General features: G+C 45.5%; 1 protein-coding gene across 2 annotated transcripts in view; it reads left to right on the top strand.

The window, feature by feature from the left end:
* Positions 1-5,934: 5,934 nt before the first annotated feature.
* LOC135192868 (polycomb group RING finger protein 3-like) overlaps positions 5,935-20,842 on the top strand; it is a 669,299-nt gene continuing 654,391 nt past the window's right edge. For both annotated transcript variants that reach the window (XM_064176244.1, XM_064176243.1), the window contains exon 1: positions 5,935-6,093. The gene's annotated coding sequence lies outside the window, so the exon portion shown is untranslated. The remainder of the gene's footprint in view (positions 6,094-20,842) is intronic.

Raw genomic sequence — 20,842 nt, 5'->3', positions numbered from 1 at the left:
ATGTCAGTTTCAGATTTCCAACAATGATGCCAAGGGAATCGTACGTTCCTGCCCGGTCTGCAGTCATATGGGACCGGGATTAGGATCAGGTGTGATTCTGAGAGGACTTAAGGCTTTAGAATTGTGGCAAATGGATGTTACTCATGTTCCCTCCTTTGGCAGACTGCATTACCTCCATGTTACTGTTGATACCTATAGCAAACACATGTGGGCAACGCCGCCGTTCACACTATCAAACATCTAACAGGGTGCTTCGTGGTGATGGGTGTGCTAGAAAGAATTAGAACAGACAATGGCCCTGCGTACACTAGTGAGAAGTTTTGGAAGTTTGTGCAGAAATGGGGCGTTACTCACAGCACTGGCATAGCCAATTCACCCATGAGCCAGGCTATTATGGAACGTTCCCATCAGGTAATAAAAAGCTACCTTGAAAAATTTCGGGACGTAACTGACCCGGCCGAACGTGTGAGCAAGGCCCTTTTCATTATTAATCATCTGTGTATCTTTGGCGACGATCCAGGACCACCTGTGGAGGTGCATTCAGGTTTGGTACAAAAAGGAGCACCTCCAGTGCAAATGACAGTTATGTATAAGGACCCCAAGACAGGACTGTGGGGAGGTCTGGCCTCTGTGATTTATATGGGGCGAGGGTATATGTGTGTCTCTACCCAATCGGGTCCCTTATGGGTTCCTTCACACTGGACCAAGGCTGTACCTGGGAACTGCAATAACAGCAACCCCCCACCGAGTCAGCCGGAAGGACAAGGACAACAAACACAGCATGATTGATCTTTCAAGACATAGACTGAGTTCTTGATGACTATATCGGATTCTGGAACCTTACTGTTTTTTCTGACTCTAATTGTAATATACTCTATACTCTGGGCACTCATTTGGATAGGATAGTGATACTTATTAATTGTATTGGATTTTTTAGGATAACGTTAGTAGCATAATAATTCTTAGGTAATCATAATAGAGTATAATTAGCACTTGGTAGATATCATACTGGTATACTATGGTAAGACGCTGTATTTTACATTTATAGGCTACTGCTTGTTTTTTCCATGCTAAGGATAATATGGTACCATATTTTCTTTAATCTTCCCTGCCCCCCTTTTCCTCGGTTGCTAGGCTTATAGGTTAAGACAGTATTACAGTTATAAGATTTTTCTTTAACATATAGGGATATTGTAGAATTTTGTTCTTTATATAGTTACACAGCAAAAAAAAAAAAAGGGGGGAGGAGGAAGAGGAGCTAGAAAGATAAGAAGAGAGGTATGAAGAAACACTGCAGTTTCTTTGGACACATCACACAAATAAGATCAGTGGATTTGTCAGCTTAGGTACTGAATATGCTTGCATTTGTTTTCGTATTATGTTTCATCACGTGTCCGCACAGGCCTTAAGATGGAGACCGACTTGAGTATGATTGGCCTGTCTTTTCATGAAGCGACCAGAAAATCTTGCTCAGATGGCAGAGTTGTGGTAAGATCTTGGAAGAAGCATTGAAATGATGGTTATAAGTATTTGGATTATAAGGTTTCGGATCTTGGCTAATGAATTTGGGTATTTTCATGAGCTTCAGTGATTGTGTCTTAATGGAATAGATTCAGTTTGGTTTCTTTGGTGAAGGCCAAAGCCCACTCAAATTGGCACAAGATGGCAAAGTGACTTTTATCTCTTGCAAGGGCCTTGCAAGGGATGAAAAAACACTGCCCCAAATTCTTAAAGCAAATGAAGAACTGTGGGAAAAGGCCTAGAGGGGTAGCCTGAAAGTAACATCTAAGGCGCGCCTTTGTATTGTATTTGGGGGTTTGTAGTTCTTAAGCACAATAGCCAGACGCAGCTCATATCTGGGGAGTGTAATGGAAACATCAAGATCTCTGAGAATTGTGAAGTGAATTCAGAGCTATGGGAGAGATATTGGACAGTTCACTCGTCCACATCGGCTACCACAGTGAACCAACAAAGACGTGGCGGACTTGCACTCTCCAGAAGCTGTAATGTTCGTCTGGACTTTTGGGTTTTGAACGTTTAACTCACTGTTGCTTGCAGAAATAGCTTTTGGGATTATTAATTGGACTTGGGTGGTCGGCTTGCCAGATTATTGCCACTAGCAAAAGGTTCTTAACAGATGCATTCTCTTCACTTTGGCACCATTGACCTGCACTTCTACCAAACACAGCCTGTATAAGATCGAACGTGGGTTGCTCAAAGAAAAGAAGGGGGTATTGTGGGAGAATTTCTCCTGCAACGAGGTATGGAATGTAAACATCAGGCCCTGTGATGGGAGATGTCCTTTGAGCTTTGCAGGCTCCCAGGGGCCTAGGCTGAGAACTATGAGCAACCCACGCACAGCTGCCAGAGGGTGGAATCTGCCGGCCCCTGGGGCGGATACAGCTCCAGGGGGTTGACCCCAGCCAGCCCCCCGGGGTGGGAGCCACAGGTTGTTTACCACAAGGTAACCTATCTCTGCCTTACACTTAACTTGGAGCCAATCTGTACCTTCCACTTGTACCAATCTCAAACTAAGTTAGTTGTGCACACCCCTTTTTGGGGCTATAAAAATCGCTGCATCGCCCTAATAAAACGCACTGCTGCACAGTAGCCACAGAGTCGACTCTCAGTGCCCCGATCTCTTGTCGCTCCAGCCTCCGACCTCCAACAAGTTACCACACCTTAGGTGCGAAAGCGCACAGCCAATCCTGGCTCGATCCCAGCGCAGGCACTGCACGGGGCACTCCTTGTGCAGGCAGGACCCCTTTCACAGTATCACAGTATCACAGTATCACCAAGGTTGGAAGAGACCTCACAGATCATCAAGTCCAACCCTTTACCACAGTGCCCAAGGCTAGACCACCCCCTTCACCCCCTTCACGCCTGCGGGGCAGGTGAGGGGGGGGGAACCAGGCGGCTTTCCCCCTCCCATTCAAGCCACAGAGAGAGAGGAATTTAGGGGTACACAGGACTTCCAGGACACTCTCTATCGCAGATGAGTTCCAGTATCTACTTGTCTCTTGTACCAGGCCATCCACCACCCCTGAGGGTACAATCCTGCAGTTCCTCTTCTCTAGCTGCACAACCAAAGTGAACCCGCCACACCACCAGTCTGTGCCCTTATCTTCCTTCCCCAGTCTACTTCAAATTTATTTAACCTTTCCCAGAACCTCTCCCTCCACCTTCTCAACAGACAACTGAGAAGGAGGAGGTTCTGGTGGTGGACGAGGAGCAGGTGGCAGAATAGAGAAGAGATCCTCTACAGGATTGTCATAAATATCAGGCATAAACTTGCATTCATGCAAAATAAGGCTTTAATAGAGTTGCAGGAATCGAGCAATGTACAGGCCTGGGTGCGCGGGGGAGGCTCTGCTCTACCCTAACGCACACTTTTTGTTTTCAGTTTTCTTTTTATATCCTATTCTATTACATATTCATTACTAATTCTAAGAAAAGGTTGGGTTTTGCTTATCAGTTCTAAGAATGGGAGGTGTCTCTTCCACGCATGTCTCTTTTTACTTGGTGGTCCCTCTGGTGGTCTTCAGTGATGAAGTAAGGGATCTTCCTCAAGTGTCCGCTCCTTGAACTCCAAACTAGTCCTCTGTTTGCTCATGCACAAAGGCTGTCTCTTCCACCTGCCTCACTCCTCCACCAAGCTTTCTAGCTTCTAATTATTTATTGCTGTTATCTTAAGCCAAGTGTATGCTTTTGTGATGGTTGTGCAAGGAGGAGTGCAGCTCCATTCAAACCCCCCCTTCCTCCCTGTCTGTGGCCTCTTGCCACAAATTGATCGGATCAAATATATATTTCTTACAATCCCCATTTACTTTTTGATCAGATTGCTTCGTGTCTTAGTTTCAAATCGGGCAATTACTTGCCCTAGAGAGTTTAACTCTCTATCTTTTATCCTTTCTTTTGTCGCCTCAATAATCATTATAGGTTGGGGTTTGGTTCTCTCTTCTGGGTTATTTGGTACAATGGTTACTTGCATCCCTTGCACAGCCATCATGATCAGTCTTACAAAACCATGATCAGTCTTACAAAACGTGGAATGAGACAGGGTACAATTAATACCACAATCAACACTCCCCCTCCCACCAAAGCAAATTTAGTAAACCAATCACTTACTCCCAAGTTATTCCACCAATTCCCTAAGTTTACCCCATTCCAGGTTTGTACTGGAACATGAGCAATTTTCTTCATCTCTTTTACCAGTTGGTTAACAGCATTTCCTTCATCATCTATTCCCAGGCAGCAGTTGGTTAGGTTGAATTTCCCACACACACACCCCCTTCATGAACTAGTAAATAGTCTAATGCTAATCTATTTTGATATATAGCAGTTCTCATTTGAGTATTTTGCTTCGCTACCAGGTTCAAGGCATCTCCAGTTTTGTTTACAATTAGTTCTACTACTGCTTGCAGTCTAATTATCCTATTAAGCATATATATTGGAGTTCGATAACCCCAAGATCCATCTTCTGCCCATGTTGCAGGATCATAATAGGCAATGATTCTTTCAGGAGGCCACTCGTTGTCTTTCCAATTTCCTACTTGGAGATCCCTTCTGGCCCTTCTTAACTCATCAGTCTCAGTGTACAGCTGTACGCCTAACCTTTCTCCCTTGGAGATAGGTAACAAGAAGAAGCTGGGTCTAATTGTTCCCAATACACATGATCCTACCCAATTTTTTGGTAGGTGAGCATATACTACTCTCCCACATATCCAATAATATCCACTCGGGGCTGGCCACCCATTTATGATTGTGCTACCATTAGTCCAGTTTCTCAATTGGAATGGCATTTCCAAAGGAGTGCCCCATCTTTCCCATGTATTTTTAGTTTCATTCCACTCATAACCGCCTTCACATTCCAAATTCCCTACAAATTGACCATCACCCAGTCTCTGCCAGCAACTCCTTCCAATTATACCGGTTTGTAGGACCCACTGCTGCTTTCTGTTACCTCTCTCCACTTTCCAGGTGTTAGGATCAGAGATGTTCGCTTCCATTGATTCCCAGGGCCATCGATCTCCTTGATTGGTACCTCCACAGACAGAACAATTGGTTACATTCAATGATTTTGCAATATTCTCAGCCAAATTTACAAAAAGATTTTTAGCAACTGTTGGAATTTCATACTTAACTCCTGATTCTATTTCATGATAAAATGAATGAAATACCAAATGTTGTGATTTTCCCTACGATACTGGCAGCATTGGCCAGGATCTTCTGGGCAAATGTATTTTTCTTGCCCACTATAATAACATCTCCACCCCATATTCCCACAATTTGAAGAACCATCATTGTCAATAGCCTGGCAAGCATCAAAAGTGACCCACAGGGGTTGGCTGTGGTCGGTGGCCCTTTGGCTTTTTCCTAACAATTTTCCTTTCCCATCATTTGCCCTTATTTCTACCCACCATAGATAGGCTCCTTCCTTTGGATCATTGTGGTGGAGGGTTGCAAATCCCTCTTGCAAAGCCCTCATTTGAACAGAATTGTGGCTCAAAGGACCATCAATCGCGGGGTTAAAATCTTGCTCCGCCGCTGCATGTCCCAACCGCTGTTCTTAGCTGTGGGAAGATTTCTCCCCCAGAGAGGCATAAGCTGTAAACATAAGACAGTGTTTTGGGAAAAGGACCTTGAGTCGGAGACACTGTGAGCACCCTACGCACACCTGCTGGAGGTTGACCCTGCCAGCGCCTGGGGTGGGACCGTAGGTTGTTTTGGTAAGAAAATAACCTATCTGTGCCTTACACATAACTTTGAGCCAATCGGTATTGTCCACTTGTACTAGCCTCAGTTTGGCTGGATACACCTCCTCTGAACAGTATAAAAGAGACTGCATTATCCTAATAAAATAGCTTGCTCTCGCTCGCTTGCTTGCTCTCTGCACCGATCACACACACACGCATGGCTCGGCACGGCACGGCTACAGAGATAACTCGTCAGCGCTCCGATCTGCGCCTCGCCAGCCTCCGGACCGCCGGCGCCCAGCTCGGCTCGTACCCGCGAAGGCACAGACAATGCCTTAATAACCCCTGAACTGTTCCAATCCACGATGTTTGGGACTTCCAGAACTGACTTCGGCCAGTGAGTAACTGAGAAACTCGATATAAGCCAAGAATAATCTCTCAATAAGCCTACCAATGGCACTTTCAAGCCACGAACTCTCTTCCTAAATTCTTTCAAATCTTTGCTAAATTCTTAATTTGTTATTCATAGACATTCTGTAAAATAATCTTGAATCCGCAAACAAAGAACTTAGGTGGGGTAGTTATAAATAAGTTTGGGGGAGGGGGATTCCTAGTGTTTGTAATATTAAATCTTTTAAACTCTTTAAAGATCGGCCTCGTATTTCATTTCCCCAAAAACCCAGACAAACTCCTCCGCAACAATCATAACAAGTGATTTTTCCCTTCTCATTACATCTGGCATATTCTGTTTGGTTGTGATAACAGGGATCTAACTTCTGTCCTTTACACTCATAAATTGTATGGTATACCAATGTTTGAGACACAATTTTGCCCCTCCGAGTTGCAGCAATGCAGTCACTGCAGTTCTGGTCTTGTTCCAGGGCTAGGAGGCTTAACCCAGATATGCACAGCAGAGGTCCGGTCAGGGCCATGTTACTCGGCAGTCACAGCCCAGAGGGGTTGCAGCCCTCGGCAGACCTTCTTCAGCCGCAGCACTGGTTCCCACTCCGGTCTTGCCCTCTTTTTATTTCCTTGGGTGCCTCTCACTGCCCTTTTGCTTTTCTTGAAATATGTGTCTCAAATTAAAAAAAAATCTTAAACCAAACAACAAAACCAAGCAAACAACACAAAAACAAAAAACACAAAAAAACTAAACCAAACCAAACAAAACAAAATCCTCCAATTTTCCCCACTAAACAATCCCTCTTGTTTTTAACAATTTCAACACCTTTTGTCAGTTTTGAGTATTGGTTCTGAAGTCCCAATTAGTCCCCTAGGAGTGTTTAGAAATTCCACCAGTGCTTATCTTATTGCCTCCTTAGTGTCACTTTTGTTTCTCCTGGGTCCGAAGTCACTTGCCACTCCTGGACAGGTCCTTTTACTCGTGAGGTGTGTGTCCATCCTTTTTCTGCTGTTCTGATGGCCGTTTCTGTGGTGAGCAACACAAGAAAAGGGCCTTCCCACACAGTTAGCAAAGTTTGTTTGTTTGTTGTTTTTTTGTTTTTGTTTTTGTTTTTTTTTTTTCCCAAGTCTTTATCAGTACCTTATCACCAGGTTTAATTTTATGGATTGCAAACCTCAGAGGTGGAGTTTGATCTAGCATCCCCCTATTTCTGGATGTTCTCATCATTCGTTCAACTTTCCCTGAACTCTGGGGGTGCCACGGAGTGTGATATTCCCATGAAATACCTAAGATTTCTGAGAGTTTCCTAATTATTTTTGAAGTGAAATGTGTCCCTTGATCTGAATCAATATGTTCCACTATTCCATACCTTGGTATTATATTTTCCAATAATACCTTTACCACCATATGTGCAGTTGCTCTGCTCACTGGGTAAGCTTCCACCCATTGGGTTAGGTGATCTACTATAACTAATAAATATTTTATCCTTCCTGCTTTAGGTAATTCTGTAAAATCTATTTGCACTCGTTCGAATGGTCAATATGCTGTTTTTCTCCTTTCCCAAGCTTTTTGCTTAAATACTGCCTTGTTTACCCTTTTACAGATTAGACATCCCTGTGTGATCTGTTTTGCTATATCGTATATCCCTATACACCCATACTGTTTCAGGAACTGGTCTCCTAATGCTTTGGTTCCCCAGTGGGTCTGATTATGGAGTCTTTGAAGAATTTGTTGGCTGCATGCCTTGGGCAAAATCTCCCTCCCGTCCAGGAGCTGCCACTTCCCATCTTTAAACTCTGCTCCCATCTTCTTGATCTTATCCTCCTCTTCCCCTGAAAACTTTTTCCCCATAAATGTGTTAATTTCCTGTTCTTGGTGAAGTGTATAGGTCTCACAAGGGCTGCCTTCACCTTGAACTGCAGCCTTTTGGGCCTCTATATCAGCCCTGTTGTTTCCCCGAACTCGTAAATCAAATCCTTGTTGGTGGCCCTTTATATGTACTACAGCAACCTCCTTTGGTCCCCTTAATTCCTTTAATATCAGGGTTATCAATTCTTGATGAATCAATCCTTTCCCTTGGGTATTTATGAGTCCTCTTTCTTCCCATATTTTCCCAAATATATGCACCACTCCATAGGCATATTTAGAGTCTGTGTAGATGGTACCTGTTTTGTCCTTTAATAATTTAAGAGCCCTGTAAAGGGTGTACAACTCACAGGCCTGAGCTGACCATGACGGATTTAGGGATCCTGATTCCACTGGCTCTAACTCCCCATTAATTGTCACATCTCTCGCTTTCCATTTCCCTTCTATAACTCTAGAGGATCCATCCACAAACAATTTTCCCCCTTTATCTAATTCACTCTCCTGAAGGTCTGGTCTGACCTTCGTCTGAGTTTCTATAACCCTTATACAGTCATGTTCCCAATTGTCTGGGGGTTTCCCATATAAGAATTGAGCAGGATTCTGAGCAGGTGTTATCTTTAATTCCAAATTCAGAGTGTCAATGAGTATGGCTTCATATTTCAGTACTCGGCTGTCTGTGAGCCATCTCTCTGCTTTTTGTTGTAACACTCCCCTCACATTGTGAGGGGTGTAAACTGTCAATTGAGCAAGTAGAGTTATTCTTCTTGCTTCCTCAATTAATAAAGCTGTGGCCACCAAGGCTTGAAGGCAAGCTGGCCATCCTCTGCTTACCGGGTCCAATAATTTTGAACAATATGCCACTGGTTTCTTGCTCCCTGCCCAATCTTGAGCCAGTTCCCCATAAGCGGTTTGGTTTGAAATATTTGCAAACAAATAAAAAGGCCTTCCCAAATCTGGTAAGCTCAAAACAGGGGCTTGCAATAAAATATTTTTAAGGTCGCTCAACCTCTGCTCATCTTCTTGAGTCCACCTACGACGTCCATGTGTGAGTTTTTCATATAAAAATTTTACCCTTTTGCTATATCCTTCTATCCATTGTCTACAATATCCAAGAAGTCCCAATAACCGTCTGACTTCCTTCTTATTTTCTGGAGTCTTAAACCCCAAGATCCCAGATGTTCTTTCAGGGTCTTGTTTCTTTCCCCTTTGCTCAACCAGTGTACTAAATACTTTACTTCTTGTTCCACAAATTATAGCTTCTGTTTTGATACCCTAAGTCCTTTTGCTCAAAAAAAAATGTAGAGTCTGTATGGTGGCTTCTCGGACTGCCTCTTCAGTTTTTCCTGCTATCGATAAGTGCTCTACATACTGCAACAAAGTTGTCCCCTCTGCAAACACCAGCTGTTCTAATAACTTCTCCAATGTTTGACCAAATTAAGTTGGGGGACTCTGTAAATCCCTGAGGTAATACCGTCCACCTTAACTGTTGTCTTCTCCCTATCTCTGGATCTTCCCATTCAAAAGAAAAGTAATCCCTTGATTCCTCCTTTAGTGGACAAACTCAGATGACATCCTTCAGGTCTATTACACTGTACCACTGAAATTACAGAGGTAGATTGCTTCTTTGTAGGTTATGCTCTGCCTCCAGTAATAATAACAAACCATTTAGACAAATTTTATCTTCTGTTTCCATTTCTACTTCCTTTAAAACAGGTACTTTAAACGGTTCTCCTTTAGCTCCTATGACCATTGTGTGATTCTTCCCTTTTTGTACTCCTGTTGGGAGGTTTTTTTAATGGTGGCTTTCTCAGCTCCTGTGTCCACTAAAATTCCACTTCCTCCTTATGGGGACCTATTAATAATTTTATCAAGGGCTCAGTAGATGATGGGGTCCCTGAAAGATACAGCCCCTGACTCCCCTAGTCTTCCTTGAATAATTTCTCATCCTGTGTCCTTTTGCGGCACTATTGCTGGATATGTCCCTTCTTGTTGCAACAATGACACACAGGAGGTTCCCTTTCTCTTGCACTCTGATTCTCCAGATGCCCCTTGGGCCCTGTCCCTTTTAATGCTTTAGTTATAGCTTGTACTTTCTGACTCCCCCTTGTACTATTCCTCGTTCTAGTAGCTGGAGGGAGGTTGATCATCCTGCAGAGGCGAAGGGAGGGGCTGAGGCGGCGGCAGCAGCAAGGCTAGAGCGGCGGCAGCAGCAGCAAGGGGGAGAGGGGGGGGGGGGGCTAGAGCAGGCGGTAAGTTATCTAAGGGCTCCCATTCCTCCCTCTTCTCCCTTTTGTCTCTTTCTGCTGTTAGAGCACACAGTGCTGTAACTTTTCTTTCTGCTGATAGTTCCCAGAGCTCAGCAGATTCACCTTCCTCTGGGCTAAATATTTTCCTGTTTCTCACACATTCTACCAAGGCTTTACAAACCCAGTCCTCAAAAGACCCAAACATAGGCCAATGCACATGTAGCCGTACTGCTTCCTTTGGCCATATTCTCATACAATAATGGACTAATTTAATTTTTGTTTTCCCTTTTCTGGGGCCCCTATCATTCCAGTATTTAATCATTAATCTGGTAACTTTGTTTCGCTCCCTCTGTTAGGGTCTTGGGTCCTCAACTTAGTTTGACCCATCTCTCATGACTGCCTAAAGAGCGTCTTGCAGGGGGTTAAATGACCCTCCTTTAACCCACCCTCGAATCCTTCACCGGCCAAGTCCCTCACAGGAGTTTGGAACCGCAGTTATTGGACTTCCACACTCAATTCGGAGTCAGACTCCTGTCAAACACACTCTTTCACACCAGGCAGTCGAATCCCACCCAACCGAACGGATTCCGCAATACTCACGACTCTGTCGTCTTCGCTCGGGTCTGTGCGCACAGAATTAAGGGTCTATAAAAGCGGCTGCAGCCTCATCAGGGAGCTCAAAAAAATGTATTGGTTGATTCCGGCTGGGTTCAGGGTACCACCAGCCCCGACCGGTCCTTCCCAGGGAGCCACCAAGAGGTGGGGGCGCCCCTCCCTAGGTGAACCTTCAGAGTCTAGCGATATCCCGGACGAGCCCCCAAGTTGTCATAAATAACAGGCATAAACTTGCGTTCATGCAAGTTAAGGCTGTCATAAATAACAGGCATAAACTGGCATTCATGTAAGTTAAGGCTTTAATAGAGTTGCAGGAATCAAGCAATGTACAGGCCTGGGTGCGAGGGGAGGCTCTGCTCTACCCTAACGCACACCCTTTGCCTTCAGTTTTCTCTTTTTATACCCTATTCTATTACATACTCATTACTAAGTTCTAAGAAAAGGTTGGGTTTTCTTTATCAGTTTTTAGGAATGAGATGTCTCTTCCACACGTCTCCTTTTATCTGGTGGTCCCTCTGGTAATCTTTGATGAAGTAAGGGGTTTTGCTTAAGTGTCCTCATGAACTTCAAAGTCTTGGTTCTTCTGTTTGCTCATGCAGGAAAGGTGGCACCAGGAGGAATGCATTTCCATTTAAATATGCAAAAGACTATCTCTTCCACATGCCTCCCTCCTTTGCCAATCTTATTACTCTTATCTTAGGCTTTTGCAATGGTGGTGCAAGCAGGAATGCAGTTTCACTCAAACCCCCCTTCCTCCTTGTCTGTGACCCCTTGCCACAAATTGATCGGATCAAACATATGATTATATATATATATTTCTCACAAGGCTTTAATAGAGTTGCAGTAATCAAGCAATGTACAGGCCTGGTGTCAAGGTCTGGAGGAGCAGAGATTAACAATATCTCTGTCCAGAGGAGCTAGACCAGTTCTTATGGATTCCGTGTTGTGAAATTAAGGTGCAAACGAGACCATATATCACCATGAAACTGTTTATTAAAGGATAAGGTTGGGCAAAACAGAGGGAGAAAGGGGAGAGAGAAAGATCAGAACAGAGTGAGAGAGGGGAGAAGGGGGAGAGAGAAAGATCAGAACAGAGTGAGAGAGGGGAGAAGGGGGAGAGAGAAAGATAAAGAGATCGATGGAGAAGAAAAGAAGGAGCAGGGAAGGGGAAAAGGCTGTGATCATATTACCCTCAGCCGCAGATGAAGGGGAGAGAGAGAGACGGGTGTGTGGCCCAGGGATGATCTGTGGAGTTTGTCAGAGGTTCTCCAGGTGTGTGGGAAGCTTTCTCCTGCAACGAGGTATGGAATGTAAACATCAGGCCCTGTGATGGGAAGTGTCCTTGGGTCTTACAGGCTCCCAGGGGCCTAGGCTGAGAACTATGAGCAACCCACGCACAGCTGTTAGGGGGTGGAACTCACAGGTTGTTTACCACAGGTAACCTATCTCTGCCTTACACTTAACTTGGGGCAAAGCTGTACTGTCCACTTCTGCCAGCCCCAGGCTGGTTGTGCACACCCCCTCTGGGGGCTATATAAACCGCTGTATTGCCTTAATAAATCGTACTGATGCACAGATGCCTAGAAACTGCTGTCTCGAGTCGTCAGTACCCCAATCTCGCCTCTCACCAGCCTCCGTACCCCAACACAGGTGGTGTGCAGTTCTGGTGGTCTGGTGATGGTCTGCCCTCGGTGGTCCGGTGGAGGTGCCACTCTTGGTCTGGTGGGGATGCCACGGGTGGTCCGATGGGAATACCACTTTGGTGCGGTGGGAATACCACACTTTGGCAGGCATTTCTCCTGCCTTTTTATACAGTTTTCTGCTCAGTGTCCAGCTGCAGCCCCCCAGGGCATCTTCCTGTGCATTCTCACGCATTCACAGGGGTCCGGCGTCGCCGGGGGGAGGGCCTCCACCCTCTCTCAGCTACACCTGTCCACACCCTGCATACACATCCCTTGGGAGTAGCTGAGATAAGATGTATTGTCTGCCGATTTGCATCCCTGAGCTTTGGGCAAGCCCCTGAGTCTGAGTCCCAGAAGTAACAAGATTAAGGAGAGATGATGCAATCTTCTTTATCTTTGTTGATTAAGGAGGGACGATGCAATCTTTATCTTCGTTGAGGAGAGGATTCAGACTCTCACACCTGGGTGCACGGGAAAGGCTCTGCTCTACCCTAACGCACACTTTTTGTTTTCAGTTTTCTTTTTATATCCTATTCTATTACATATTCATTACTAATTCTAAGAAAAGGTTGGGTTTTGCTTATCAGTTCTAAGAATGGGAGGTGTCTCTTCCACGCATGTCTCTTTTTACTCGGTGGTCCCTCTGGTGGTCTTCAGTGATGAAGTAAGGGATCTTCCTCAAGTGTCCGCTCCTTGAACTCCAAACTAGTCCTCTGTTTGCTCATGCACAAAGGCTGTCTCTTCCACCTGCCTCACTCCTCCACCAAGCTTTCTAGCTTCTAATTATTTATTGCTGTTATCTTAAGCCAAGTGTATGCTTTTGTGATGGTTGTGCAAGGAGGAGTGCAGCTCCATTCAGCACTGGTCAGGCCACACCTTGAGTACTGTGTCCAGTTCTGGGCCCCTCAATTCAAGAAAGATGTTGAGGTGCTGGAACATGTCCAGAGAAGGGCAACAAGGCTGGTGAGGGGCCTGGAGCACAAATCCTATGAGAGGTTGAGGGAGCTGGGCCTGTTTAGCCTGGAGAAGAGGAGGCTCAGGGGTGATCTTATTACTGTCTACAACTACCTGAAGGGGCATTGTAGCCAGGTGGGGGGTGGCCTCTTCTCCCAGGCAACCAGCAATAGAACAAGGGGACACAGTCTCAAGTTGTGCCAGGGTAGGTATAGGCTGGATATTGGGAAGAAGTTCTTGACAGAGAGAGTGATTTCCCATTGGAATGGGCTGCCCAGGGAGGTGGTGGAGGCACCATTCCTGGGGGTCTTCAAGAAAAGACTGGATGAGGCACTTAGTGCCATGGTCTAGTTGATTGGTTAGGGCTGGGTGATAGGTTGGACTGGATGATCTTGGAGGTCTCTTCCAACCTGGTTGATTCTATGATTCATTCAAACCCCCCCTTCCTTCCTGTCTGTGGCCTCTTGCCACGAATTGATCGGATCAAATATATATTTCTCACAGGATGAATGCCATTCACTACAACCACTGCCTGACCAGGAACGTCCATCCTCACCACTGCCTCACCGGACTGAGGAGGCGCTACAGTCAGGGTACCCTTGCAGCTCGTCCTGCCGCTTGAGCTCGGCACCAGAGCTGCCGCTGCCGCTAGTCCTGGCTGGCTACTCTGTGCAGAACCAGGCAGTGTGCTCGGGAAGCGGGGAAAATCCCCTCCCCCTCCCATGCTCGGTACCGCCAGTTCCGCCACTGTAAAGTTCAAGCTGTCATAATTAACAGGCACAAACTGGTGTTCATGCAAGTTAAGGCTTTAATAAAGTTGCAGGAATCAAGCAATGTACAGGCCTGGGTGCGAGGAGAGACTCTGATCTACCCCAACGCACACCCTTTGCCTTCTGCTTTCTCTTTTTATACCCTATTCTATTACATATTTACTAAGTTCTAAGAAAAGGTTGGGTTTTCTTTATCAGTTCTTAGGAATGTGAGATGTCTCTTCCACACAGGCCTCCTTTTATCCGGTGGTCCCTCTGGTAATGTTTGATGAAGTAAAGGGTCTTGCTTAAGTGTCTTCCTCATGAACTTCAAAGTCCTGGTTCTTCTATTTGCTCATACAGGAAAGGTGGCACCAGGAGGAATGCATTTCCATTTAAATATGCAAAAGACTATCTCTTCCACATGCCTCCCTCCTTTGTCAATCTAATTACTCTTATCTTTAAGCTTATTGAGATGGTGGTGCAAGCAGGAATGCAGTTACATTCAAACCCCCCCCCCTTCCTCCTTGTCTGTGACCTCTTGCCACGAATTGATCGGATCAAACATATGATTCTATATATTTATCACAATCCCCCATTTGCTTTTTGATCAGATTGATTCGTGTTTTAGCTTCAAATCAGGCAATTACTTGCTCTAGAGAGTTTAACTCTCCATCTTTCCTCCTTTCTTTTATCGCCTGAACAATCATTATAGGTTGGGGTTTGGTTCTCTCTTCTGGGTTATGGGGTACAAGAATCACTTGCATTCCTTGCACAACCATCGTGATCAGTCTTACAAACCATGGAATGAGACAAGGTACAATTAATATCACAATCAGCACTCCCCCTCCCACTAAAGCCAATTTAGTCTAATTATTCTATTAAGCATATACATTGGGGTTCCATATCCCCAAGATCCATCTTCTGCCCACGTTGCAGGGTCATAATAGGCAATGATCCTTTCAGGAGGCCACTCGTTGTCTTTCCAATTTCCTATTTGGAGATCCCTCCTGGCCCTTCTTGGCTCGTCAGTCTCAGTGTACAGCTGTTTGCCTAATCTTACTCCGTTGGAGACAGGCAACAGGAAGAAGGTGGGTCTCATTGTTCCCAATCCAATAATATCCACCCAGGGCTGGCCACCCATTTATGATTTTGCTACCATTTTACCATGTAACCCCCTTCACATTCCAAATTCCCTATAAATTGACCATTACCCAGTCTCTGCCAGCACCTTCTTCCAATTATATTGGTTTGTAGGACCCCCTGGTGCTTTCTGTTACCTCTCTCCACTTTCCAGGATGTTTGCTTCCATTGATTTCCAGGGCCATCGATCTCCTTGATTGGTACCTCCACAGACATAACAATTGGTTACATTCAAATGATTTTGCAATATTCTCAGACAAATTTACACAAATATTTTTAGCAACTGTTGGAATTTCATGCTTAACTCCTGATTCTATTTCATGATAAAATGAATGAAATACCAAATGTTGTGATTTTCTCTACGATACTGGCAGCACTGGCCAGGATCCTCTGGGCAAATGTATTTTTCTTGCACACTATAATAACATCTCCACCCCATATTCCCACAATTTGAAGCACCGTTGTTGTCAATAGCCTGGCAAGCAGCAAAAGTGACCCAAAGGGGTTGGCTGTGGTCAGTAGCCATTTGGCTTCTTCCTAACAACTTTCCTTTCTCATCATTTGCACTTACTTCTACCCACCAAGGATAGGAGCTCCTTCCTTTGGATCATAACAAGTGATTTTTAATGTCTCATTACCCCTCGTTTTTATAACAGGGATCTAACTTTCACCCTTTGCACTCATATATTGTATGGTACACCAGTGTTTGAGACACAGTTTTGGCCCTCCAAGTCGCAGCAATGCAGTCACTGCAATTCTGGGCTTGTTCCAGGACAGGAGGCTTAACCCAAATATGCACAGCAGAGGTCCGGTCAGGGCCATGTCACTCGGCGGTCACAGCCCAGAGGGGTTGCAGCCCTCGGCAGACCTTCTTCAGCCGCAGTACTGGTTCCCACTCCGGTCTTGCCCTCTTTTTGTTTCCTTGGGTGCCTCTCACTGCCCTTTTTGCTTTCCTTGAAATATGTGTCACAAGTTAAATTAAAACACACAAACAAAACAAACAACTAACTAACAGGCAAAACAACAACAACAACAACAAAAAACCTCTTCCCCACTACACAATCCCTCCTGTTTGCAACAATTTCAACACCTTCGGTCAGTTTGAGTATTGGTTATGAAGTCTCAACTAGTGCCCCCCCCCAGGAGTGATAAGTATTTAGAAATTCCAGCAGTGCTTAGCCTTAGTGTCACTTGGTTTCTCCTGGGTCCGAAGTCACTTGTCCCTCCTGCACAGGTGCTTTTACTCGTGAGGCTGTGTCCGTCTTTTCTCTGCTGTTCTGAGCGCCGTTCCTGTGGTGAGCAGCACAAGAAAAGAGCCTTCCCACAGAGTTAACCAAGTTTGTTCTTTCCAAGTCTTTATCAGTAAAGTATCCGTGCAGGACACCCCCCATCCAACGAGAGACTCCCTGAGTTTCCCTAGGTGAAGCTCTTAACAGAGTTGCTTAATTACTTTGAATGGGCCTGTAAGTGCCTTTGATCGTTTCAGCTTAAGCCAAGCTAAGCACAAACCCGAATCCACCTCCCAAACCCGGTACAATTTCAGAATTGACTGGTGAGCTCACAGATCTCTATGCTTCACCCCCCCCACTCACCACAGAGGGGTGAAGCCTCAGTTCCTATGAGGCACACCTGTCCTCTTATCGAGGGTGGGCTCAGGCCAGTGCTTCACAACCATTTCTAACTGCCATGTGAACAACCCGTCAATCACTTCTTTTGGGATACCTTTCTTTCGGCCTACCCACCACCAATACTGTCTAATATTCAGATGCTCCCTTCCCCCAGTGTCGCCTGGGGATTCGAAGCATCTGGCTCCGGGGGTCTGGACTCGGAGGTGGGCGATTAATTTTCACCTGCCTCAAGCCTCTAGGCTCAGGCTTATGAACTTCCTCAGGCACCCCATACTGCCTGGCATAACCTAATAGCTCTCTGGCCACCTCCTCCCACGTCCCTTGCTTGCAATCAGGCTGCCTCCTCCCGGGTGTTAAGTTCTCCCTCAGAGCAGCTTGTATTCGGGAGGTAAGTGGGGTGTCATCTATCTCCTTTTGGAGCTGAATGCCTTTCATCTTAAGGGAGTCAGGAAGCCCCCGACCAAAGGAGTCATTCGCTTTGGGTCCACCACGAGAGAAAGGGGTGATTCAAAATAATGTTTCAGTTCTCGATCACAGACCATTTGCAAACAAGCTGCTTCTGCACATTTTCCATTATCTGATGCATGCCTCCCCTCAGAACTAGAGGCTCTCCTCTCTCTTTTGAATCAAAGCCCCCCAGCCCAGAAAGTTGCTCGCTGAGTAAGGCTCCAGGGACCACTCCTATTTCCCGTAGTTAGGAACACATTAGCACCCCAATAGCCTGTAGCTTCAGCCTCTGTCAACCTAATTTGATCACCTCCAGTTTTAGAAACACGCCATACATATTCCACCTCAGACTCCCCAGCAGAACGTGTAAACTCTTTACGCTGTTTGGCCAGCTCAGTGGAAGAAAAGGGTATCTCTCTCGTTGTGATGGCAGGGGTGCCATCCTCATCCTCATACAGCATCTCGGTTTTAATGAGAGGACGCATGTGAGCCGCAGCTTCCTCTGCTGCTGCCAGCTCTGCCTGAGGGTATGTGGAGGCAGGCTCTGCCTGCCGTTCTTCCTTCTTCAAAAAAAACAATTTTGCCACTTCTGCTCTGTTTTTAATCTGTCCTTAAGATCTGCCACTTCGTCCTTTAAAGTTACAATATGCCCTTGCAGGGAATCTACCAGATCCTGCAAGGAGGAAATTATTTTATTCTCTCGTTCGTTTTGGCTTTGCTTTTCATCTCTCGAAGCGGCGAAACACGCACCCAAAACTGCACAGATGAAGGCTTTGCCCTTTCCCGACTTGGCCGTGCCTCCTTCTGCAGGGCCACAATCCGATCCGCCACACTCTGACAGTTACTCAGTTCTCACGGGCCCAGCCCAGCCCTTCCACAGACGGGCGAGCTCCATGAGCCTCCAACAGACACAAAAACCTCTCCGCCGTGGCCATTGCCTTTAACGTAAAAGCTTCACGGGGAGGTCACAACAACACAAAAGACCTTATACCTCAAAATCTTCCCTACAAAAACCGCTCAAGGAAAGCTCCCCCACAAACACTGTTCTCTAGGAAACACACAATAAATTCCTCCAGGGAGATCCCACCAAGATCTAGCTTCTTGAAGAGGACAGTAATACTTTTCCCCATGAGGACACATTTTACAACAAAGAAATTTCTCAGTTTTGTTTTTTCTAATTAATTTTGAGGTAAAATGTGTCCCTTGATCTGAATCAATATGTTCCACTTCCCCATATCTTGGTATTGTATTTTCCAATAATACCTTTACCACCATATGTGCAGTTGCTCTGCTCACTGGGTAAGCTTCCACCCATTAGGTTAGGTGACCTACTATAACTAATAAGTATTTTACCCTTTTGCAATATCCTTCTACCCATTGTCTACAATATCCAAGGAGTCCCAATAACTGCCTGACTCCTTCTTATTTTCTGGAGTCTTAAACCCCAAGATCCCAGATGTTCTTTCAGGGTCTTGTTTCTTTCCCCTTTGCTCAACCAATGCACTAAATACTTTACTTCTTATTCCACGAATTGTAACTTCTGTTTTGGACACCTTATGTCCTTTTGCTCAAAAAAAAAAAAAAAAAAAAATAGAGTCTGTACGGTGGCTTCCCGGAGTGCTTCTTCAGTTTTTCCTGCTATACTGTAACAATTTTATCTCTTCTGGAAACACCAGCTGTTCTAATACCTTCTCCAATGTTTGACCAAATAAGTTGGGGAATTCTGTAAATCCCTGGGGTAATGCCGTCCACCTTAACTGTTTTCTTCTCCCTATCTATGGATCTTCTCATTAAAATGTAAAGGGATCCTTTGATCCCTTCTTTAGTGAACAAACCCAGAAGGTTAATCCCTGTCCCACTGAAATTCTGGAGGGAGATAGTTCCTTTGTAGGTTATGCTCTGCCTCCAGTAATAATAACAAATCATTTAGACAAATTTTATCTTCTGCTTCCATTTCTACTTCCTTTAAAACAGGTACTTTAAATGGTTCTCCTTTAGCTCCTGTGTCCACAAAAAAACTCCTCTTCCTCCTTATGGAACCTATTAATAATTTTATCAAGGGCTCAGTAGATGGTGAGGTCTCCAAAAGATACAGCCCCTGACTCCCCTAGTCTTCCTTGAATAATTTCTCATCCTGTGTCCTTTTGCAGCGATATTGCTGGATATGTCCCTTCTTATTGCAACAATGACACACAGGAGGTTCTTTCTCTTGAATTCTGATTTTCCAGAGGTCCCTTGGGCCCCATCCTTTTTAATTCTTTAGTTGTAGTTTGTACTGTCCAACCCTCCCTCACTGCTGTTACAAGGATCTTTAGCTCTTGCTCTCTATTTTTCTGCGCCCCTGTGGACAGATAACTTCTGGGCTTCTCTAAGGAATTCCTCTGATCCCTCTCCGGCCGTTTTGCCACTGGATTGAGATCTATTAAACTCTTTTTCAGCCTTTCCACCTAGTCTCTCAGCCACCCCTCAGGGATCATCCAATAACGTTCCGCCCCCTGAACCCTTAGTGGGTACAGGCCAGCCCCAACATTCTCCCTTGTAACATTAGACGGCACTGGCACTGGAGCCGCCGGGAAAAAAAGGAACTCGACGAGAGAGAGAGACAAGCGGCAGCGGCGGGGCCGGGGTGGGGCTGGAGCGGCGGCAGCAGCAAGGGAGAGGCTGGAACGGGCAGTGAGTTCCAGCCTAAGGACTCCCGTTCCTCCCTCGTCTTCCGAGCATACAGCTCTGTAACTTTTCTTTCTGCTTATAGTTCCCAGAGCTCAGCATATTTACCCTCCTCCGGGCTAAACGTTTTCCTGTTTCTCACACAATCTACCAGGGCTTGACAAACCCAGTCCTCTAAACACTCAAACATAGACCACTGAACATGTGGCCGTACTGGCTCCTTTGGCCATATTCTCATACAGTAATAGACTAATTTCAGTTTTGGTTTTGCTTTTCTGGGGCCCCTATCATTCCAATATTTAATCATTAATCTGGTAATTTTGTTTTGCTCCCTCTGTTAGGGTCTTGGGTCCTCAACTTGACCCATCTTTCATGACTGCCTAAAGAGTGTCTTGCAGGGGGCTAAATGACCCTCCTTTAACCCACCCACGAATCCTATAGGAATCGCTTTGAATCCTTTACCGGCCAAATCCCTCGCGGGAGTTTGGAACCGCGGCTTATCGGACCTCCACACTCGCTTCGGAGTCAGACTCCGTCTCAAACACACTCTTTCACACCAGGCAGTCGAATCCCACCCAACCGAACGGTTTCCGCAATACTCACGACTCTGTCGTCTTCGCTCGGGTCTGTGCGCACAGAATTAAGGGTCTATAAAAGCGGCTGCAGCCTCATCAGGGAGCTCAAAAAAATGTATTGGTTGATTCCGGCAGAGTTCAGGATATCACCAGCCCCGTATGGGTCTCCCC

The sequence above is a fragment of the Pogoniulus pusillus genome, chromosome W, assembly GCF_015220805.1.
Source record: "Pogoniulus pusillus isolate bPogPus1 chromosome W, bPogPus1.pri, whole genome shotgun sequence".
Taxonomy (NCBI): domain Eukaryota; kingdom Metazoa; phylum Chordata; class Aves; order Piciformes; family Lybiidae; genus Pogoniulus; species Pogoniulus pusillus.
This window is presented reverse-complemented; position numbering and strand designations above follow the sequence as displayed.